Source organism: Rattus norvegicus, chromosome 11 (assembly GCF_036323735.1).
Source record: "Rattus norvegicus strain BN/NHsdMcwi chromosome 11, GRCr8, whole genome shotgun sequence".
Taxonomy (NCBI): Eukaryota; Metazoa; Chordata; class Mammalia; order Rodentia; family Muridae; genus Rattus; species Rattus norvegicus.
This window is the reverse complement of record NC_086029.1, coordinates 92,785,445-92,800,387: the sequence shown is the minus strand read 5'-3', so window position 1 is coordinate 92,800,387 and position 14,943 is coordinate 92,785,445. Positions and strand designations below refer to the sequence as shown.

At 43.8% G+C, this 14,943-nt stretch overlaps 1 long non-coding RNA gene across 1 annotated transcript; it reads left to right on the top strand.

Annotated features, from left to right (window-relative positions):
* Window positions 1–7,023: 7,023 nt before the first annotated feature.
* Window positions 7,024–12,905, top strand: LOC134481029 (uncharacterized). The gene is made up of 2 exons (XR_010056197.1): window positions 7,024–7,384; window positions 8,206–12,905. It is a non-coding gene; the product is annotated as an uncharacterized LOC134481029 (long non-coding RNA).
* Window positions 12,906–14,943: the final 2,038 nt, after the last annotated feature.

The following is a 14,943-nucleotide window of genomic DNA, read 5'->3' as shown; positions in this document are numbered from 1 at the left end:
GAGTCTCTGCTAGGGTTACTCACATAGATTCCATGGAGTGTCCATTGCAATAGGTTTCCACCCTTATACCTGAAATGCCTGCCAATTCTAGTCGTTTCTCCCAGCACCCCTCACACACCTGATCCCTCCGGTTCCCAGCCCCATCTGCCCCTGTTCCACCTAGGAAATCTTCTTCTCAGGGAGACTTTTGCACCCCTCTTAAGCCCTTTTGGTTACTCAGTCTCTCTCTCTGGGTCTGTAGACTATAGCATGACCAACCCTACATTTGACGGAAGGCAAATATCCAAAATATATAAAAGACTTAAGAAACTAGACATCAGCAAGCCTAATAATCCAATTAAAAATGAGGCACAGATATAAACAGAGAATTCTCAACATAGGAATCTCAAATGGCTGAGAAACACTTAAAGAAATATCCGACATCCTTAGCCATCAGGGAAATGCAAATCAAACGACTTTGAGACTCTGTTTCACGCCTATCAGAGTGACTCAGATAAAAACCACAATCGACAGTTCATTCTGCTGAGGGTGTGGAGCAAGGGGAGCACTGCGCAAACTTGTACAGCCATTATGGTGGTTTCTCAGAAAACTGGAAATTGATCTACTTCAATACCCAGCTATACTGTTCCTGGGCATTTACCCAAAGGACACCTCATCCTGTCACAAGGACACTTGATCAACTATGCTCATAGCAGCTTTATTTATAATAGGCAGAAACTGAAAAAAACAATCCAGATGTCCCTCAATCAAATTATGGATAAAGAAAATGTGGTACATTTACGCAATGGAATATTACTCACCTGTTAAAAACAATGACATCATGAAATTTGTAGGCAAATGGATGGAAAAAGAAAAAAAAATCATCCTGAGTGAGGAAACCCAGATCCAAGACAGACAAATATGGTAATATACTCACTGATAAGTGGACATTACTATAAAGTAAAAGACAGTCATGATCTTTCTGATTGTTTAATGTGTACACTTAGTGTTATAAATTTCCTCCATAGGACTGCTTTCAGTGTGTCACAGAGGTTCTGTTGTATTATATTTACAGTTTCGTTTACTTCCAGGGATTTTTTTATTTCTTTCATGATGTTTTCTTTGAACCATTCACCACTGAGTAATGAGTTATTGAATCTTTATGGTTTGGGTAAGTACTAGAAATTGGCTTGCTGGTTTTTTTTTTGTTTTTTTGTTTTTTTGTTTTTTTAAGCTTTATTACATTGTGGTCAGATAGGATGCACAGAGTTATTTCAGTCTTTTTCAATTTGTAAAGATTTGTTCTGTGTCCAGGATGCGGGATGTTTTACAGACGCTTTCAGGAGCTGCTGAGTGGAATGTATGTCCATTGGTGTTTGGGTAGAATGTTCTGTGGATATCTATTAAGTCCATTTGATGTATGTATGTTGTCATTTAATCCCGATGTTTTCCCATTCACGTTTTTGTCCAACTAACCTATCTGTTGGAGAAAATGTGGTGTTGAAATCACCTACTACTAATGGGTTGGCATAGCCTGTGTCATTACATCCAGTAGAACATGTTTAGTGAAATCGGGTGTGCCAGTTTGATGAGTAGAATCAGGATAGTAAGTGATGCCTTCCTGATTAATTGGTCCCTTGATTAGGACGAAGCGTCGTCTTCATCTCTCTTGATTAGTTCTAGTTTGAAGTCTATTTTGTCTGATGTTAGGCCTTCATGCTCCGTGGCTGTTCCCCTGGAGTCCACTTGTCCATCCTTTTACTCTAAGGTAGCACCTACCTTTAAAGCCGAGGTGTGGGTCTTGGAGACCCCAGATAGGTGGATTTTGTTTTTTCATCTATTCAGTCAGCGTGCGTCTTTTGCCTAGAGAACCGAGGCCACGAATATTAAAGGTTATCGTTGAAACGTGTGTGTACATTGTGGTCACTGTGTTGTTAGTCTTTGGTGGTGGTGTCTGTGTTCCCAGGGTACTTTGTGCTTTAGTAATTATGTCTGTGCATTTCTTTACACAGCCTCCTGAGTACTCTCATTCCTCTCGTCAGCCTGACATAATTGCTTTCTCTATTGCACTCAGGCTCGGTTTGTTGGATATAAAATTTTAAAGGCTACTTATAACGTGGAATATTTTTCTTTCTCCCTCCGCTGTGGTGAGTGGCCTTGGTTGCTCCTTGTGGTCCCTTAGGACTTGGAACGCATCGTTCCGGGCTCTTGTGATTTTCAAAGTTCCTACTGAGAAATCGGCTGCCATTTTGATGGGTTTTCCTTTATACGTTACGTGTGTTTTTCTCTTGCACCTTTTCTTTGTTCTGTACAATTAGTGTTTTAACTATGATATGGTGCCCTACAGGGTTTTATTGCCGTAAAGAGATACCATGACCAAGGCAGCTTTTATAAAAGAAAACATTTCATCTGGAGCTGGATAACAGCGAAGTTTAGTCTATTAGCATCATGATGGGAAACATGGCAGCTTCTGGGACATCTTGATGTTGGAGACGGAGCTGAGAGTTTTACATTTTGATCTACAGGCAGCAAGGGCACTGGAGGCGTTTCACACTGGGTGTAGCTTTAGCATTTAAGACCTCAAAGCCCCACCTCCATGATGACACACTTCCTCCCACAAGGCCACACCTCCCCAATAAGGCCACACCTCCTAATAGTGCCACTCCCCACGGGCCAAGCATTCAAACACATGAATCTTTGGGGACCAAACTTATTTAGAGCGATTTTCTTTTATGGTCTTGTTTATTTGGCATTCTGTGTGTTTCTCGTGTCTGTGTGTGCTGGTCTTCCCTTAGTGTGGGGAACTTTTCTTCTATGGGTCTCGTTGCAGATCTCATCTGTGACGTTAACCTGAGACTGCTCATCCTTACCTATAGCTAACGTGAAGATTTGCTCTTTTCCTGGCGTCTCACACTCCCCGTGTGTTCTTAGACTTTTTTGTATTTCTTGCTTATCTGGTCCAGATCCTCCACTTTATCTTCAAGTCCTGACACTCTGTCTTCTACTTGATTCTTTCCACGTTTAAGGTTTATTCTCCTTGAATTCTTTTTAAGTTCCTTTCACGGTTTCATTGTGTCCTCTTCAAACTTGAGTTCTTTGATGGCCTTTATGACTGTTCTCTTAAGTTCTGTGTCCCAAAGTTCACCTAGGTAACCCTCACTGGCAACCATTTCTACAAGACTAAGCTGTTTGGTGTGGGGTAGAAAGGGATGCGCTCTCTTGATCTTTCATAATGTTTGTATTTATTCCATAAGTTCTGGACATGTGTACTCTCTCTGTTAGTTTTGTGTCTGATGTGGACAGAGCAGGTTGGAGCAGAAGAAAGGGTGTGTAGGCAGGTTGGGTCTGAAGGTTGAAAATGGCGTAGGTGGAAAATGTTAGGAGGCTGCTACACCGGTGTGCTTGGTGTGAATTCCAGTCCAAGCCTGGAGTGTGGGGTAGATATGGCCAGGTGCAGATATTTGATGGGGTGTAGGAGGGGCCTGTATGTCAGAGGCAGGCAGTGTGGTTCCCAGGGGGAAGGCTAGAGGTTGATTGTGTTAAAGGCTGTGGCACTGCATATGGGGCCTGGGTCATATCTGGGGGCTTTAAAGAGGTGTAGGGGAGGGTCAGGCGGACTCACCGGGGGAACAGTGTGCAGGATCTGGGTGGGTAGACAAGTTCCGAAATGGGTATTTCAAACCAGATCACTAACTGCATAAGCATTCTTAGTCCCTGGCAAGCTAAAACTGCATAAAGTTGACACTTTTGCCAGAGGAGAAGTTAGGATACGGTACAGTCGGGAAATAATGAGGCATTTGAGGTCAGAGGAAGGTGTAGCTAAATGAAGACAGCTGGCTATCGCTGCAGGCGATTACTGTTCTAGAGAAACACCGCAAACAGTATGTAATGATTATTACTAAGGTTACATGAACTGCGAACACCAGACGACTTACCTAGCATTATGTAAAGAGTCTCATGTCCTGTAGTCTCAGGGGAGAAGAAGCAGAGGAATCAAACCTAGGATTTAGTTATAAGAGTTGTGGAGTTCTACAGAACATGAATTCTCAGGACAAGTCCACCATATCAAAGGTAAGGCTTTGACTGGGAAGATTGAGAATGTGGGGTTGCAGTGCTAATCTTAGTTGGCAACGTGACTACATCAGGAATAAATTAAAAGCCAAGCATCGAGGCATGCCTGTGAGGGATTTTCTTGTCATGGGGAGACCCACCCTACATCTGGATCATTGAATGTGGGAAGACCCACCCTACATCTGGATCATTGGATGTGGGAAGATCCATTCCAAACCCGGACCACACTTTCTGGGCTACATAAAAGGACATGGAAGACAGAAGATTTTGCCTGCTTGCTCTTACTCTGGCTGGCAAGTTCATCCATGCTGTTACTGAGGTGTTCCTTCACTGCCATTAGAACATATTTTTAAGGAGTCCTCTGAAGCCTGAAGACAGGCAGTTCTCTAGGTCTTCCCTGGGACTGTAGGATCAGAAAGGGACTGCTGAGACATTCAGTTTTATGGACTGAACAACTACTAGATACCTGGTCTTTCCATCAGGAGATAGCCATTGTTGAAATACCCAGGCCACAGCCAGCAATACACTCAAATAAAGCCGCAGTTAAATATTCACATATATAATAATATAATACATATGTGTGTGTGTGTGTGTGTGTGTGTGTGTGTGTACACATATGATAAAATTAATTCTATTCCATAGTCATTCTATTTGTTCTGTTCTTCTACGACAGTGGTTCTCAACCTTCCTAATGCTATGGCCCTTTAATACAGTTCCTCATATTGTGGTGACCACCAATGTTGTGGGTAATTTGAAAATGTTCTGCTTTATCCCGGAGCTACCACACTACCAGCCCCTCCTGGCTCCCTTTTGTTCTACCCAGCTTAGCTCCGGGACCAGCTGCTGCCAGCCCCAACCTGACTTCTCTTTGTACCCGCCTTTGCTTCAGGAGAGGGGTCACACTCCCAGCTCCCACCTGAGACCCTTGAATCTAGAGACAAAGGACACCCACACACAGCCCGTTTCTTTAACTTGCCTATTATGCATAATTGCTGAGCGTAGATATCTCCTGCCTGGAAAAGTGTGCCCTCGCCAACTTATTATCTCTGTCTCTCCTCCCACCCTAAACTTAATGGCTCGTTTCACCTAGCCTCTGCCAGACATCCATGGCCACCCATCCATAGCGAAGGCTGTAGGCCCTAGCTCCCCGAAAGGCCTTACATGATTGCTGGGTCCTTTTTCCTTCACAGCATGGCAGAAAAGTCTCTCTCCTTCCTTTGCATCTCCCTTTTCCTCCTGAGGCCTGGATGTTCCGCCAATACCCTCAGCCCAGCGATTAGCCCCCAGCTTTCTTTATTGACAAATATCAAGAACCAATTGGGGAACAGGGTTAGCATCAGAGCCTCCCTTTCACACAACCATAAAATTATTTTATTGCCACTTCATAACTGTAATCTGCTAGTTATGAATCACGATATAAGTATCTGATAGGAAGGATATCCAACATGCAATGCTAAAGTTGTCTACAGGTTGAGAACCGCTGCTCTGGAGAACCCTGGCTAATACAGAGGTTTGGGCCACTGCATTTCTGAAATCAAATAGTGTGGTCAACAGCCCCTGGGTGCAGTCCCTGATCCACAGCTTTCTGAGACCCCATGAGGCTGTGTCCACAGCTCATGGAATTTTAAGCAGGATAAGCTCAAGATGAAGAGGCAACAGTAGTTCTAATATACACTACCTGAACTGCCGTGGGTCATTATTCAGTTTCGTCTGGACTGGGCACCCCAGTTTACAGATCTCCAATCTAGTAAGCAGGTTTGTGAACCCCAGTTGTCGGCAGTTCCCCTCTGCTGCTTCATGAGAAATACTGCTTTCTAAACTGTCCCCTCCATCACAACACAGCAAGCAACCTCTCAAGTGGTACACATTTCACTGTGCTTGTATCTTTAATTACAGAGCAGAAAATGTGAGGTTCAGTCTGGCCTTCGAGACTACATCTTGCTCAGTACTGACATCCAGTCCTGCTCTGGTGTTCACAGTGGTCCTCTCTGTGGGCTTCCCTCAGCAGTTATATTTACAGTGCGGCATAAAAAATTTCTGAGCATTCCAACGTTAAGTTGAAAAACACAACAGATCATGACATGAAAACCAAAAAAATGTTTAAAGCAAGGGATACACACAGGCACAGGCACATGCACATAGAGCTGGATTCTTGTAGCTCCCTGTTTGCCGAGAACAGAACAACTTACCCTCCCCCAATTCCTGGAGCCTACATGCATCAGTTCAGATTCAGGTCAGCTGTGACTAAAGACCTTCAGGAGCACTGGCTTGCCCATGACAGTTCACACATGAATGACTGTAGGGAGGTCATTTGGAGTGACAACTGTGCTCTCTGAGGTCTCCGGGGACCCAATCATCTTGATTGGACTTTATTTTAGGAGATGGCCCTATCTGCATGGTTCAGTGGGTAGAACTCTAGCCATTACATCTATGTCCCAGGCAGCACGATGAAGGAGGTAGAAAGAAGAACAAAGATGCACACTGTTGGACAGTGAAGGCAGCTTCCTGGAGCTGCCACCGGACCCCTCATTGACAGTCCCCTGTGTAGAGCACACATGTCCACAGTTTGATTCATTAGAAACTCACCAAGATTTTTATATCATGGCAACTATGCGCACAACTGAAAAAGGAGCCAGTTAGTATCAGAGAAATGCCAGGTAACAGCCAGCATTCTTTGCCAAATTCTAAAAGCAACCCTCAAGACCTCTGCATGCTCTGAAATCCAAGGATAATTATCATTTGGAGGCAGTTCTGCCCTAACCTCACCCGAAGGATATCACGTTCTGCCTGGAAATAGCATCGGCTTCCGTGTCCTCTGAGAGAAGGTGGAATGGCCCTAGGTACAAGGAAAGCTTTCGACAGCTCATTAGCTTTGCGCAGTCCTCTTAGAAGAGGTTCGCTCCAGGCACTCCTTCTGCTGGTCTCCTCCAAGTCAGCTGAAAGGAAACACGTAGCTCCTGCGGTTGACATGCATGAAATTCATAGGGTAAGAACACAGAGCCCTGTTCAACCCTCTCCGTTTCCACTCTCCTGACGAATGGAATTCCTTCCTAAACGTTTGACTCCACTGAAGAACCAGTCAAGGCGGACACCTTCCCCTGCTACAGTCCGCTGATGGTTAAGTAGAAAACAATGGAAAACAACAGAAGAAAGAAAGGATTCGCGAAAGTGCCAGAGAGCCCAGGAAGCACAATTTAGCGGCGTCATTATTTCAATCTGACTGACGACATCTTGGCGTACTGCATGACGTCACCGGAAGTGGTGTGATGCTGCTGTTCCACCAGGAAGTGGCATAGTGTAGCTGTTAAACTCAAAATATGCAAAGGCAGTCAAGGTAAGCAGATGGGGACAGTACCAAGGATAGTTGAGAACCACTGTGGTTCAGCAGAAAACTATTTCTAAACATAGTCTAGAATGCTTGAGTTGGGATTAATCTCGTCAATGGTTACCAAAGGGCCCAGGTCACCTAGAGAGCCCAAAGCATTCTGGTGGGTTTTAAAGAGAGGTCTCTGTTTAAAGACAAATGTTAAAGTCCTAGAAAGTTTAGTGTTAGCTGGAAATCACAGGCCTCAGGCATTCCATCCACGCCCCTGCCCCATTCTCCCATTCATCACTACCACCACCACGTGATACTATTGGGAAAGACGGTGTAGAAAGCGCAGGCGCAATGTGGCTTTGCTGATTGGAGGGCTTCATTAGTCTTTGCACGGAGCCATATTGGATTTGGGCCTAGCCGCTTTTTGACTGCATGGTTCAAAGTGACTCTGGGCTGTTTGGCCACAGAGACTCACCCCGAAGATGACTGCCATAAATCTTAAGATTGTTGGATAAAGCCTCTCCCATGAATTTACGGCACAGGAGTATAACATTCAAGGGATGCCTCAGCTCCCTTCAGCAGATACCTTCCCTCAGCAGATACCAGTTATCTCCTCAGTCAACACCCAGTGTCTCCACCACCTGACCTCATCGCCTGACTTCTTTGCCTCCAGCTATCACTGCCTATACCCTCATCTCCCCCTCCTTCATATTTCACAAAGGTCACTCCCCCTACCTGAAAGCCTTAAAAGCTGCAATGTTCATCCCAATAAACGAGACCTTGACAACAGAACTTTTGCTTGGTCTCCTTCTTCTCTTCACCCCCATTTTGGCCCACAGGTAGAAAGCCTCTTCGGGACCCTGAATAACTGGGTCCCTGCTGGCGGGGACAAGTGGCGCCCGAACACAGGGACCCCGAAGCAAGGCCGACTACAGGACGATGGAGATAAGAGAGCTGCAGCGGGAATCGAGGACTCTTCAGGCCGCATCGCTCGTGCGTCGCTGGAGAGGGAGGTAAGGACCGGTCGAATAATTGTCGTCTAATTGCCATGGGGAAGGTATGGATTTAGGAGGCTTGTTTCATAGGAGAGATCAAGCGCTCACTCAGGGAGAGAGGATTAAGAGTTAAGAAAAAGGATTTAATCAAGTTTTTTTGTTTTATTGATGAAAGGTATCCCTGGTTAATTTTAAGCAGTGTGGGGCTAGCTTAAGTAAAACTTGTAATAAAAAAGGGACAAGGTAATGGTAAAGTGTTTTTGCATATGCGTTCTTTTAGAGTTATATTTTAGTCTTTGGATCCTGACTAGAGATAGTTTACACCCTAGACATGAGAGAGAATGGGTTTGGGAAAAACAGTCCTCCCGGACTCTCCACAGATGCTTTGGAGAAAGAGAAAAACTTTTCAGGGCTCTCCTGGGAACAGAAGAAAGGCAGGAGACGTCCTGCCTCTCTGCTGGCTCCTATTGGAGAAATGCTTATTTCTAGTTCTGGGTTCCATAAGTAGGATATGTGGATCCCTATCGTGGGACACCATCTAGTTTTTTCCCTCTATGTCTATTGTGTGTCCTTGGTGCACCAAGCTATCCATGTCTGTCAGTTTATGTCTGTGGTCTTTGTTTCTCGTTGTTTAAATGTTTTATGTTTCGTGTTCAAAAGAAAAAATGATAAAAACTTTATCTGCCAGTCGTTCACACCTTGACTTGGTTTTAACTCGTTTCAAGAAGGGAACAATGCATAAAGAACAGTTTCAATTGGCTTTTGGAGCCTACATCTGTAGCTAGAAGCCTAAGTCTGCTGGACAAGCTCCCCAGGGGCTGGCTAAATGTTTATACTAGCTGATCCTAAAGACACCAGGAGCTTCACAGCTTAAAAGGTGTAACATTGGTAACAGAAAGTTGGCTTAAAACTGTAATTTGGATATGAGCCAACCTAGGGAAACAGGTCCAAATTGAGGTAATATTTTTATGGAACTCTTATCCTAGAAACCAGGCTTCTAAAAGATTTTAGGGCAATGTCTCTTTGTTGAGGTATTGGAGACCGCACCGTCGGGTGTTCATATGTAGGAATTGGCAGTCATAGCCAAAGTTGTGGTTTGCCCTAAAGTTACTGTATTTTGATGCTAATTCCACTGCCCCAAGAACAGCTGCCTAGTCACATACTCAGAACTCAGGTGACTTTCCAAAGTTGTGGCTGTGCTCTGGTGTTACAAAGAGATCTTAAAGATTGTGATTAAAGACTGTCAGTGTTACATTGACTAACTCAAACTTATTTATAATTAAGAAAAAAATCAAACAGGTAGAGATTGTTACAGGATTTACGAAGGATTGATGAGGTTTTAGAACTTGTGAGAGCATTACAGCTTGTTTGCTTACTCCAACTGCCATTTCAAGATAGATTTAGAGGATTGTTTTTATGCAGTTTGTTTACATCCTGGCGATTATGAGTTTTTATTTTGTGAGCTTGCTTATAATTTTAGAGAGCCCATGAAGTGATATCATTAAAAATTTTTTACAAAAGAGTGGCTACTAGCCTTATATTATGTAATTTTGTTGCTTCTTCAATGTAAGAAGTTAGAACTTTGAATCTTTCAGTGTATATGGACATTTTTACTACAAACCTTTGCTCTCAAAATGAGCTTTAACATTTGGGGAGTAACTATTGCTCCAGAGAAGATTCAATATTCATTTTTAATATTTAAAACTAATTTTAAGCTTCTAAGGATATGTTAATTGCCAAAGTACCTCACCTTACCAGAGGACTTAACTTTGTTATCCTCATTGGAGATAAAGCTTTTGTCATTAGTACAAAATTGTAGGCTAGAGTCATGGAAGTATTTTAAAAAGAAACCTGGTGAAACATACCTTATTCCAAACAGCAATCAAATTGGTTATTACAAAATACTGATATTTGGCCTATTACATATACAAATTTCAGGCAAAATTGATAATTTTACTCCTTGCATGCTTTTGTATTTCCTGTATATTTGTGCATACAACCCATAGGAAATGTGCTTACTGTATTTATAGGTGGTTCATCTAATGAAAAGGCTACATGTATGATTGGATCACTTGTTTATTCTCTTGAGTTTCTGCTGCTTCAGCACAGATTATTAAATTCCTGGCTTTAGCCACTGTTTTTATAATGTTAAAAAAATCAAGCTTTCAATTCATACGCTGATAGCCAATGTGTGGCTTGTGGTTTTACAATTGATTAAAAAGTTTTCGTTCTTTTGTTTTTTTTTTTTAGATACTACTAGCCCTCAAATTTTACAATTACTTAATGCTATATTAGAGGCAGGTTTTCTACTTAAAATCAAAGTGATTTCAGTGTGAATTGTCTGACAACTCACTGTCCTTTCAGTGCTCTGGCTCAGACAACTAAACAAAACCATAGACCCAGCTCTTTGAAAATGATAATGGAGTTGATAACACTCCCTCACAAATAGAGGAAGACTCCATTTGCTTACTTTCAACTCCCAGCCTCACCTTGCCGGCTCAGGGATTTCTAGTACAGTATTTATAGGATTTGGCATCTCTAATTAATGCTTATGTTTAGGTAAATAAAGCTGGTAAGGGGCTGGAGAGATGGCTTAGTGGTTAAGAGCACTAAGTACTGTTCCTTTATAGGCCATTTAAGAACTCAAACTGGATTGCCTGGACACCTTACTTAGCAAGGGAGGACAATGATACCAGGCAGATTATAGGCCTTATATAGAAACAGTTAGTCAAAAAATCTCATTCTTTATATATCCAAAACAATAATGCTGGAGACAATAATTTGGTATAAAAGTCAATTTATAAATACAAGTGCTCAGTGTCCTCGATTTAATCCTCAAGGACTTATCTTAATAAATAATATTTTAACAATATTTTAATAAATAAAAAGGGGAGTTATCCCTGTATGCTAAAATATGCTCCTTTTATTTCAATTTTAAAATTTGGATGCCAAGGAACACTCTGAGTTTATGGCACCCTACAGCTAGGCATACTTCTGCCTAGGTGAAATAGAAAGATCCACATATTGGCATGATCCTGTTCAGATATTTTATATGGGGAAGAGGGAATCTTTGTGTTTTTTCTACAGGATGCTACAGGAGTGTGCCAGCTGCCCGAGTGGCTGGTGAGCCATGCTGATCCTGGGAGCATGAAGATTCAGCTCTCCTGGTTCGGGTCCCTGGAGTCATTCCTGTGTCCTTGGAGGAATATGGAGGATTCCCACTCATCTTTTGTCATCACAGAAATTCTGGCGTTGCTGCAGTCATTGTGTCCCGTCCCACCACGGCCTGCGCTCCGACCCTCTGTGCACTGTTGCTTGGTGGAAGCTGCTGTGGACTGGGGAACTCTGCCCTGTTTTGCAGATCTCAGACATGGTCCCATTGCCTGCTGGTTGTTCCAGAGAAGAATGACCGATCCTGAACTGTCCTGGGAAAGACCTTGGCATTTTCGCTGCTATTGTAGCAGCCATTACTGCTGCAGCCATTGTGTCTGGAGCTACCCTCCCCCAATCTATTGTTAAGCAAGCACAGTGGGTGAACTTTCTGGAGTAGTTGCTAACAATTGGGAATTCTAAATTTTATTACAGGAGAGGCTTGACTAGGCCCTTGGTGGTATGGCCATAACAGCTGAGGAGAACCAGATGAGGTGCCTACAACTTATCGGGAGAGGCTCAATTTCCACAATCTCTTATATTAATGCCATCTGGCCCTTGCTCTTTCGCCCCTGGGCTCAAGTGAGAGGAATGAGAAGATGACCTGATGTAGCTATCCTCAGGGACGGGCAACTTCCTCTGACCCTTGACCAATCTAAGACAGGAACCTTGGGGGCGACAAGGTGATCCTATGACAGATAAGGCTGGGGTTTGAGAGGTCGATCCTAAGACAGAGGTGGCTACACCCCGTTTAAACGTGCGGGCCGGTCAAATGCTCCTCTGCCCAGTTTCTCCCCCAATAACACACACGTATAGCCCAGAACGGTATGTTACAGCATAAGTTCATTCCTAGCCATTGGGGTGCAGTCCTAACTGCAAGAGTGGCTTGCCATGGCCGAGCTGGGCACTCTGTGAGGCATGTCTGATCTCTCTCAGACCACTACTTCCACCTAATGGTTTTTTTTTTTTTTAAAGAAAAATGGGGGAGATGCACGGAGCCATATTGGATTTGGGCCTAGCCGCTTTTTGACTGCATGGTTCAAAGTGACTCTGGGCTGTTTGGCCACAGAGACTCACCCCGAAGATGACTGCCATAAATCTTAAGATTGTTGGATAAAGCCTCTCCCATGAATTTACGGCACAGGAGTATAACATTCAAGGGATGCCTCAGCTCCCTTCAGCAGATACCTTCCCTCAGCAGATACCAGTTATCTCCTCAGTCAACACCCAGTGTCTCCACCACCTGACCTCATCGCCTGACTTCTTTGCCTCCAGCTATCACTGCCTATACCCTCATCTCCCCCTCCTTCATATTTCACAAAGGTCACTCCCCCTACCTGAAAGCCTTAAAAGCTGCAATGTTCATCCCAATAAACGAGACCTTGACAACAGAACTTTTGCTTGGTCTCCTTCTTCTCTTCACCCCCATTTTGGCCCACAGGTAGAAAGCCTCTTCGGGACCCTGAATAACTGGGTCCCTGCTGGCGGGGACAAGTCTTCCCTTTAAAATTATAGTAGCGCGATAGGCTTCAAAGGTACTTCTAGAATACAGTTCTTGTCAGTGTAAATTACTTTTAAAAAATACCATTTAAGATATTTTTCTTTTACAGAAGAATAGTTTTAAAATTAACAACAAACTTTGTCTTTTAAGAATGTGATTTTGGGAACTGGAGAAATGACTCAGTGATTAAGAGTACTGATTCTCTTCCAGAGGTCCTGAATTCAATTCCCAGCAACCACATGACCATCTGTAATAGGATCTGATTTCCTCTACTGGCATACACTCATATAGCTAAATAAATAATTCTTTTTTTTAAAAGTGACTTTTAACAGCACGTTAGGATAGCCTAAAGAACTTCAGATTGCATTTGATCATCGGCAAGCCACAAAAGTTGTAATTACCTCACTCTTCCTTGATGTGAAATAAGAATACCTGAACTCCTGTCTTCATTTGTGCACGCAGCTTTGGTCGATTAAACTTTAGTGGGTTGCAGGCACTCTTGAGACTATGGTATCAAACATGGCACCTCTTCCAAGAAACACACCTAAATGCACGTGCATAAACTAAAGGATGTGCAGAATAAGGCGTTTTGATTTTTTCTTATTTTTTGAGAATCCTATACATGCATACAATGAAATATGATCATCTCTACCTCCTATTTCTCCACTCCAACTCCCCCAACATCCCCCAACACACCCCATTCCCAATTTCCTCCCCCTCTCCATAACTCACTAAAAACCTACCACACTTCAAAGTAGAATAATCCCCCCTCTCTAACAGACAGCCACTGCCAGTAATTCCTTGTCCCCGCCAGCGGGGACCCAGTTATTCAGGGTCCCGAAGAGGCTTTCTACCTGTGGGCCAAAATGGGGGTGAAGAGAAGAAGGAGACCAAGCAAAAGTTCTGTTGTCAAGGTCTCGTTTATTGGGATGAACATTGCAGCTTTTAAGGCTTTCAGGTAGGGGGAGTGACCTTTGTGAAATATGAAGGAGGGGGAGATGAGGGTATAGGCAGTGATAGCTGGAGGCAAAGAAGTCAGGCGATGAGGTCAGGTGGTGGAGACACTGGGTGTTGACTGAGGAGATAACTGGTATCTGCTGAGGGAAGGTATCTGCTGAAGGGAGCTGAGGCATCCCTTGAATGTTATACTCCTGTGCCGTAAATTCATGGGAGAGGCTTTATCCAACAATCTTAAGATTTATGGCAGTCATCTTCGGGGTGAGTCTCTGTGGCCAAACAGCCCAGAGTCACTTTGAACCATGCAGTCAAAAAGCGACTAGGCCCAAATCCAATATGGCTCCGTGCAATTCCTCAGTAAGCAGTGGGGCCCAGAGATCATCTGTGCTGAGATCCTGGCTGACTTGCTCTTGTGCCGGCAACCAGAGCTGCAGTGAGCCCATGCTTGCAATAGCCACGTCATGACCAGAACTCAGCACCTATACAGCACTCTCCCCACCCTCCAGTGCTAACACCCTTTCTGCCTTTTCTCCTGCTGTTCCCTGAGCCTTGGCGGTCACGGGATTAATGTAGACATCTCACTCAGGGCTGAGTACTCAATCTCTTCATCTCAGCACTTTGACCAGGTATGCATTTTTGCACCAACGGCTGCCCACTGCAGAGGGAAGCCTCTCTGGCCAAAGCTGAGGGAAGCCAGGTCTAGGGTGATAAGCATATATAGAAGGCAGTTTGACAGCCAGGCCACTTAGCAAAATAACCTAGGAGCTATGACCACCTCATCCATGGGCTTTGGGCCAGCATCATAGTACCAGACATGAAATTCCCTCTTGTAAGACAGGTCTCAAATCCAATTAGAAATCTGTTACTCCCATAACTAAAGTGGGAACTTCTCATTTCTTTGGAGGGTCAAGTTATGTCACATGATGTTTTGCTGGGGCACACGGGTGAAAGAACGTTGTCCTGAAGCAGACACA